Source organism: Pteropus medius, unplaced genomic scaffold, assembly GCF_902729225.1.
Source record: "Pteropus medius unplaced genomic scaffold, Ma_sr-lr_union100, whole genome shotgun sequence".
NCBI classification, from domain to species: domain Eukaryota; kingdom Metazoa; phylum Chordata; class Mammalia; order Chiroptera; family Pteropodidae; genus Pteropus; species Pteropus medius.
The window spans coordinates 14,425,324-14,434,178 of NW_024349803.1; the positions used below are offsets into that span (position 1 = coordinate 14,425,324).

Consider the following 8,855-nt stretch of genomic DNA (forward strand, 5'->3'; position numbering starts at 1 on the left):
CTGGGTCCTGACCGGAGATTTTAAGTATGATGAGGGAGCTGGGTAGAGCTCTGCTTCTCGAGAACAAGAGAGCAGCTCTGTGAACAGGGACAGAGAAGAGAGGCTGTGCTGGTTAAGGAGAAAGCTGGACTTCCAGAGAGCAGCCAGTGAAGGCAAGAAGGCTTCTACAGGAAGGACCTAAACTCTAAGGAGGAGGCATGTAAAGGTTACGAATACAGAAATGACATGAATCGGTCACATGTAGCCCTGCTTGCGAAGTCTGGGAATCAAAGCCGCTCCAGCCCTGGGAAAAGTTGGTATAAGACAGTCCATTTCAACAAAGTGTTTATAAAAATGGAAATACTCATTCTTAAGCGACTTAAATTCGAGAAATGCAATTGAGTTCAAGAAAATTAAGAGGGACAAGAAACATTTACTAAGAACGTACTATGTGGGATACCGCATATAACATTCTATTTAATCTTCGACACTTGAGGATTATGGTAAAGCATATGTATTGGGCGGGATATGATACCACCTTGTTTATATTGGTGTTCAGGAAAGAGCCATCTTACTGTAAATATAGGGGACTAACTTCTGAGCGGGAAAGAATTCTTCTTGTCATCTTCTGTACTTGCTTAGTGGGAGTGCAAATGGGCATGGCTTTCTAGGGGCAAAATCCAGCAACGGTATGCAAATTTACCTTTGGTGTTTACAGAATGTGGATATACACAAAAATATAGGAACAAGGATGTCCTTTATGCTGCTAATAATATAGAAAACATAGAGATGACTTGATTATATAATAAGAGATTCGATAAATAATAAGTTCAGAAAGTGTAACAAATATAATGAAATCTCATTCATTATATTCGAGGGGTTGGGGGGCTGGGTGAAAAAGGCGAAGAAGTACAAATTAGTAATTATAAAACAGTCATGGGGATTTAGAGTACAGCATAGGGTATATAGTCAATAATGGTTGTGCATAGTCCCAGGTGGGTGCTGGAGTAATCGAGGGAATCACTTCATAAAAAAAAAGAAATACTATTTGGTCATTTAAAATGGTTATATAAAAGCAAAATGAATGATGCGGTGAAAGTTTGCAATACATTGTTGCATGAACAAACTTACAAAAGAGTGTGGCTAGGATAATACAGCGCATTGGGCAGAGTCCCCTGATCATCTATCTAATTCCACAGCATTTTTTTCTTATATCGAATAAATTTTCCACTGCGATTCCTTGAGTCTCAGCTCAAATGTCACCTCCTTCAAGGAGATTTCATGGACTCGTTTCCCTGGCTGGGATTTTTCGTACCCTCTTCTGTGCCCCAGAGCACTTTGTTCTGACCTTTCTTCTCGAATGTCAGTCCTTTCCATTGCATTATGCCTTAATTCTTCTACTAGGCTATAAACTCTTTGGGAATTTATAGAATTCATCTTTATAAAGTTTCCTTCTGTAAACAAAAATACATGTTCTTTCAGAGTATAAGAGCTTTCTTCCTCGTCTGGCTCCTGATCTGTTTAATATAAATTTATTTAAGTCTATCTGGCCTTCAAGACAATCCTGAAGCTCAGCTGATGTCCTCTTCTTGGCCTCAGAGCCAACCTTCTCAACAGAGTGACCTATACCTATAGTCTCTCTTTCACGGTGTGTTAACTCTTCCACTTACTGCATTTGGCCTTTGTTCCCAGTGGTGCTACCTTGTGCCAGGTATTTGTATTTGGTTTGCATCTGCTTTTTATATCTTTGCCCATCCCTTGAGTTTTAGCCTTCGTGACTCATCTGAGGGATGACAGTTCTATATAGTATAGAGTTTAGTTTTGCTTTGTGAGTCAATCCCAAAACTGTATGTGTTTTTTTTTAAAATAGATGAGTTATAGCTATTAGAGTTTTAAAATAGAATTGATTTGTTTGGTCTGTTCTCAACTCTGTCATATGATTTCATGTTATATTTACTTTATGTATTATGTCCTATTTCTTTGTGGTCCATTGCCTCAGCTATTTGTTTTTGGTATTCCTTTTGGTATTTGGAAAAGTTCATAATTCTGTTCAGTTGTTATCTTTATATGAATGCTTTTTATAAAGTCCTAAGTCCCTTTCCTTACTTAGGCTCTTACTAAATGGTTTATTCAGCTTTAAATTACATCCCTTTATTTTATCCCCATGTGGTAAACAAATAGATTATTTTATTGTTCTCTTGGTGTCTTTCTTCTTCCCTTATTTTTATTTATTTGTTTTTTTGTTTGTTTGTTTATTTTAATGACTACAGCACCTGGTCTTCCTAGGTGGTCTCCCATCCAAGTACTAACCAGGCCTGACCCTACTTATTTTTCAAGATCAGACGAGATGGGCACGTTCAGGGTGGCATGGCTGTAGACATCTTCTTTTATTGTAAAGATGCCCTCATGGAGAACATTTTTATTATTTCTAAAGTTTAATAAGATTAATCTTAAATTATAACCACTTTGGGTCAATTTTCGATATTCAGATTTAGGTCTTTTATTTTTGAAAATATTTTTTAGATTATAATTCCACATATTAATTGTATTCAAATTTTAAAAGATTCTTTAAAGACTCCAATCATACCTATGTTTGTACTTTCATGTCTATTTTCTATCTCTATTACTTTCTCTTTGATTCTTTTTTAACTCTTTATTTTGCCTTTGTTCTTTTGGCTGTTTTTATTCCTCTCTTCAATGTTCCTGTTATATTTTGTTCAAATCTACTATTTCTTTTCTATCTTATAATTTAGTTAATTTCTGAGGTGATTTTACCTTTTTTTTTTTTTTTTGCAATTTTTTTCTTCAATTTGGTCAACTGCCATTTCTCATTTTGTCTTTTGGCCATTTCTATTATGTTTTAAAAATTTCTGAATCAAGATGATTTTTCAAAATTACAAAAACTTGTTTATTAATATTTAACTTAGGATAGACTGTCATGTAATTTTTTTTTTTCTTTGCTCCATGGCTGGTTTGTAGGGAAAAATATTGTTAGGTGAAATGTTTTGTTCTCATTTAAAATTTTCTTCTTAAGGTAGCTGTCGTTTCCTGTTTAATTTTAAAATATTTATGTTGTCTGGACCAGAAATAACAGACAGGGTTAAGGAGTTTGGATAGCTCACTGGCTTTCTTAGCTCATGACCACCTTCTTTTACAGCATGATGAAGTACAGTTTCTTTAGTGAGTGGCCTCTTAAGGGAGGGAGAAAGAGGGATTAATTCACTTTTTAATTTCATAAGCCTTTTTTTTCCCCTGTAAGGTTTTTAATTTCTACCTCTTGCCTCCTCCTTTCCATTTACTGCAAAGATCCCAAAAGATATCTTCCCTTTAGGCGCCTCCCTTCCCTCCAGAAGCAGTGCCTTCCATTTTGATCCTGTGTATTGTCACATCTCTTCATTTTAATTTCCCCATAACCACCCCGAATCCCATTCATAGCCAGCCCCTGATTCACCAGGTGTGGGGTCTGTTCTCATTTTTCTTCACTCAGGGTGGGACCATCTCTTTCTGGCATGTTCTAATTTGTATTTCATCACAGCCAGGCCCCTCCTGGCCTCCTCTTTCCCATGGAGTCTCTGCTCGTGCTCCATTTGGGTGTGAGTTCTGAAACTGGCTCTGGCTTTGCCGTGTTGAATACTTATTCCCAAATTTACATATAAGTTGATGTTAGTAGTCTCTGTCACCTAGTGATGCTAGAACATGGCTTACATGTGCTTTGCTTTCTTTAATGGTCTGTATGCTTTCTGGAAGATGTGTGAAAAGACTAATTTAGATGGCTGCCATTTTTCTACCACAACTTGGGAGCTCTACTCATCAACATCTTTCAGAAAATTCCAAGTGTAAATCAGTCACAAAGTTGAACTGCTCTGGCATAAACTTGGGTATATACTACGTGGGGGGCCTCAGAACCTTGTCTATTCAGCCTTTTCTCTATTCCTGAGACAGTCCTCGAGGGAGATCAATGGGAACCTTCCAGAGAGTAGAAACCTTAGGTTTGATGTTTACTAGATCTCTCCAAGCTCTAATAGTCTATGATTGCATGGATTAGCAGCTTGGCATTTATGCTTAATTAACGCAAAGTTTATTAACTGGAATAGTATAACATACAGTTTAGTCAATTGCTATTTCTCGGATTTTCCTCCTCTTTGTATTCTAGATTGTCTCATGAGCAATCGCAGTGTGCTATAAAGTTGAATTCATTACCCTGTATGTGTAATACAGAGTATGTGAACCCCTGCTGGTGTTATAAACTAAAACCCCTAATGGTCACAGACAATCATCATTCTGCTAAACAAACAAACAAACAAACAAACAAACAAAAAAACTCCCCTGAAACAGAACTATGTACATAATTTCTCTTGAAAATCATCATTTTCTAAAGCAGAGTCCCCAACCCCAGGTCCATGGCCTGTTAGGAACCAGGCTGCAGAGCAGGATGTGAGCAGTGGGCCAGAGAATGAAGCTTCATCTGTATTTGCAGCTACTCCCCAGCGCTAGCATCACTACCTCAGCTCCACCTCAGATCATCAGGCATTAGATTCTCACAGGAGCACCCGTCCCTGGTGCCAAAAACGTTGGGGACTGTTGTTCTAAAGCTTCTGTGCTAGACCAGCTAAAAATGGCTCCAAAACATCTCCTCATGCTTCTTGCTAATTGGCTTCCATAAGCTTCTGTCTGCATTAACAAGTTTTGAATTCCCTTCCCAGCGTCTGGTCTGATGTTCTTTACAGAACAATAAGAAACTTTTTCTAACCATGATTTCTCTCAGTATAAGTATAATGCTTTCACTTTTTCTTTTCTCTTCTTTCTTTCTTCTTCTTCTTTTTTTTTCTTTTTTTAACCTAAGCCATTTCACATGTATATCTCATCAGACCCATTCTCCTTGAGCTAAGCTGGGCAGGCATTCTCAAAAGTGTTTTCACAAGATAAAACTAAGGCCAAGAGAAGTGAAGTGACTTGTCAAAGATTTGGTTGAGAAAACCAGATTAATAATTCATGTTTCCTCATTCTCAGACAAATGCACACTGTCCACTAGGTTCCTCTAAATCTGTAATTAATGTAGAGTAAATTAACCTACATTTTCTTTTCAACCAATGATAATAGCAATGTACTAATGAGTTTAAGGATTACAGTTGCCTTAATTTGAGGAGAGAGGCCTTCTCATCAAGCTCATACATCTGTTTGAGTGTTATTGACACTGACTACACGAATTGTGATCTTCTAATTAACGAAGATTCCTGACACATTTGGTGGGATAATGGGGTAATTCATAGGACCACGGTGGGTGGAGAGCAAAAGGAAAAAGAACTGATTTAAAGATCTTCATGGTTCCTCCAAACCATCTGGAAAACTAACCTCACTGTCTGGTCTGTAAAAGAAAAGGGAAAATGACAGTGGTCAAGCAGTCAAGTGGAGACTGAGTGGCCATGTTATTGTGACTCAGGCACAAAATGTGATTCTTAGCCTACGTGATAATCTTTTTGCTTTTATACCATCAGGAAGGGGCAATATGCCTCAGAACATCTCCTTGAAATACTGGGAAGGCCAGTCATGATCTTCCACTTGGAGAAGATGTGGCAGAACACACTGTTGGCAACAAAAAGTCATCCGCTCTAGTGGGAACACTTGACTGAGCATGTGTGGAGTGCTGAAAAGGAGAGCCCAACTGATACACTGGAACTGTTTCACACCCGTTATCTCCTTCGAGCCTCATAGCACCACTAAGGGGGGGGGTGTAATTACACCAGCCCTGTCTATAAGAAAACTAGGGCTCAAAGAAGGTAATAAATTATTCAGTGTAAGAAAGCTTAATAGGAGCTAGAACTCAGAAGGGACCCAGGTTTGTCTGAATCCAAGCTTTGACTTAACTGACATGTTAAACTTTCCTGGAATTGGCCACTTGAGCAAAAGGGCAGGTCCTTCGCTACCAAACATGTTTCACCTGTTTAAACTTCACATCCTTCACCTGCAAGCTGGGACAATTCTATGGGCTTTGCAGCAGAGGCATGGGGATTGAATAAGAAACTTAGGAAAATCCCTGGCATGGGATAGCTAATTCTTCTTCTTAGACTGATTTTATTTCATCATCAGGTTTTCATATCATCAATTCAAAAACTATTTATTAAGCTGTAGTATCAGCTATTACTTATTTGTTGATTACTTTCTGTGCGTTAGGCACAGAGCTTGCTAATTTGTTTACTATTTTATGTAATCCTTACAATAAGCCTACAATGTACATATTATTATTATCTTCGTTTTATAGAGGAGGAAACAGATTCAGAAAGATTAAGTGATACAAAAAGGCCAAGTCTCTGAAAGTTAATTTCCTAAAGTCATTTCACTGAAAGAGCAATGTGCCAAATTTTAAAGGATTTTTTAAAAAGTTTAGTTTTGCATCAGCACTGTTCCTGCCTTTCCTTTGCCTTGGCATTTACATCCTACCACCTCTTTATTTCATATAGCAATGGAAGCCATCTCCTTAAGTACAAAATATAGTGTTCGATAGTATTCTATATGGGTTCTCCTGCACTTGCCCTGCCTCTTGGGAAATTGTGCAGGGAGCTGCCTCACTCCAGTTTATGCTTTGCCTGAGAGGTTACAGTGAATTGCAATTCAGTGAAAAGATCAATGATTGATCAGTAGATAATTGGATGAGTTAATTAAAAGCTATTTGTTTATAACGAATTGAATTTCAGCTAATTGACCCAGGACCAGGCTGGTGGCCAACTTTTTGTTGTGTTATTGTCGTTGATGAGGTTTTACCAGATGGCAGGTGGCTGACACCAAGTACTCTGAATGATGTGAGTGTTTAGAATGTTCAGTATGTTTGGAATTTAAAATAAAACCGATTCTTCTTAATCTTGGGCTAAATGACCAGAGAGCAGGATGATCTCTAGGGAAGCCAGATCTGGCAGCTACCCAATCCCATGGTTATAAAAAAGCCAATAATGCATATTATTTATTTTTAGCTTGGAATGGTCTCTGGTGAAATCTACCTCTTGTAACAGAAAGAATAGAGCTGGCTCTATTTTACTCTCTTGTCTAAACTACATATGTTCTGTTCTTTCTCCCACTGTCCCACACCTTTATGCATGCCAATTTCTACATCTTAAATACCTCATGACATGGTCCATTTCTATCTAACCTTCCCCCACTACCCAAGAGAAAGCCACCATTATCTCCACTGAATCACTAAAACAACCTTCCAAAAGTGCTCCAAACTTCAGTTCTTTTTCACCCCAATCCATGCTCTGCAACACAAACAGAATGATCCATCTAAAATATAAATGCCAATTGGTGTCATTCCGCAGCTCAGAACCCATCCATAGGCTCCTCGTTACCTTAAGAATCAAGTTCAAATGAAAATGTATGGCAGGCACGTATTTCACAGTTAGGACTCAGCCTCTTATCTACCTGGACCCTCTTCTCCTGCCAGCATGAATCAGGGAAGTTCTTCAAACCTGTCAACCTCTCCTTACATCTGGGTCTTTGCACATGCTGTTCCATTTCATAGGAGCACTCTTCACCTTTCTCTGTCTGTCTATCTCTTACTTACGTCCCCCCAAGTCATTGTGATACAGTTTTATGGTCTTCCGTAATCACCTTCCTCAGTATAACTCCCCACAAATATGTGATGTGAATCAACAGATATGCACACTGATGTCCATAACAACAACATTCTTAGCAGACAAAAGCTGGAAACAACCCAAATGTCCATCACCAGTAAAACAGATAACTTACTATATATTCAGTTACCTAAATATGGTTGAGCGGTGACATTGAATGAACAATAGCTATCAGCAACATGGTTACTCTCATAAACATTATTCTGAACCAAAGAAGATCAACACAAAAGGATACTTAGATTCTATTTATTAAAATTTTTTAAAATAGAGAGACAGACAAATTAAGCAATAGTGTTTGGAGGAGAATGCTTAGGTGGTGTAGGTATACAGAGAAACAGAAAGAAATGGCCACACCAGTCAGTGTAGCAGTTATCTGTGTGAAGAAGGGATGGGCAGAAACTACAAGAGAGAACAAAGGAGCTCCTGGCCTGCCGGTAATGTTCTGTTTCTTGTCCTATGTCACACTACATAGGTATTTACTTCATGATAGAGCATTGCTCTGGATATAATATGTTTTATATTTGATAATATAAAACATAAAGCAAGAATTCAAGCGAATGAATGAATGAATGAATGAATGAATAAAAGAAAACTTAAAGTTCTGGATAGTTCCAAGGAGCTTTCTCTAACCTTTCCCTATTACCACACTTCTGGGGAGGAAGGCGAAGAAAGGTATTCGGGTAAGAGTTCCTTTTCTTTTCTCATTTGAAGCTTTCCCTGCCTCGTACCTTCATTTGCCATGTAATCCTTATTCCTTGTCCACCCTGCTCTGTCTCAATTGAAGACTTGCCGCTGGTCTGCCCAGGGGCTGCTCACCACAGAGGATCTGGGGGAACCCTTCGAGGCTATGAGGGCACTGGAGGGTGGTCTCTGTTTTGCCATCACTCCCAGTGTACGATATCCAACGAGCAGATGTTTCTAGCAAACACGAAAAGGAAGGCATCAGGCCAGACCACTGAAATCAGCTGCTAGGTCATGCTGTCACCTCCTCCACATCTGAGGGGTCATGCAGCAGCCACCAGATTGAGCGTGTGAAGCACAAGGCACGTCTGAAGGGAAAAGACAAGTGCACCAGAGTTCTGGAATTTCATCTGATTTCCTTTTTATACCATAAAAGAAAAAAACAAAGAGCCTACACATCTCCCCACATCCTGACCCTGAGTCAATTCCAACTGTCCCTGACTTGCATGACCCTGATTTGCCCACTCTGGCCAGAAATGGACAGGTAGTCTGCAGAGATCCTGCAGCATCCAC

At 38.8% G+C, this 8,855-nt stretch overlaps 1 pseudogene; it reads right to left on the reverse strand.

Annotated features, from left to right (window-relative positions):
* Window positions 1-2,240: 2,240 nt before the first annotated feature.
* Window positions 2,241-2,358, reverse strand: LOC120582549 (uncharacterized; annotated as a pseudogene).
* Window positions 2,359-8,855: the final 6,497 nt, after the last annotated feature.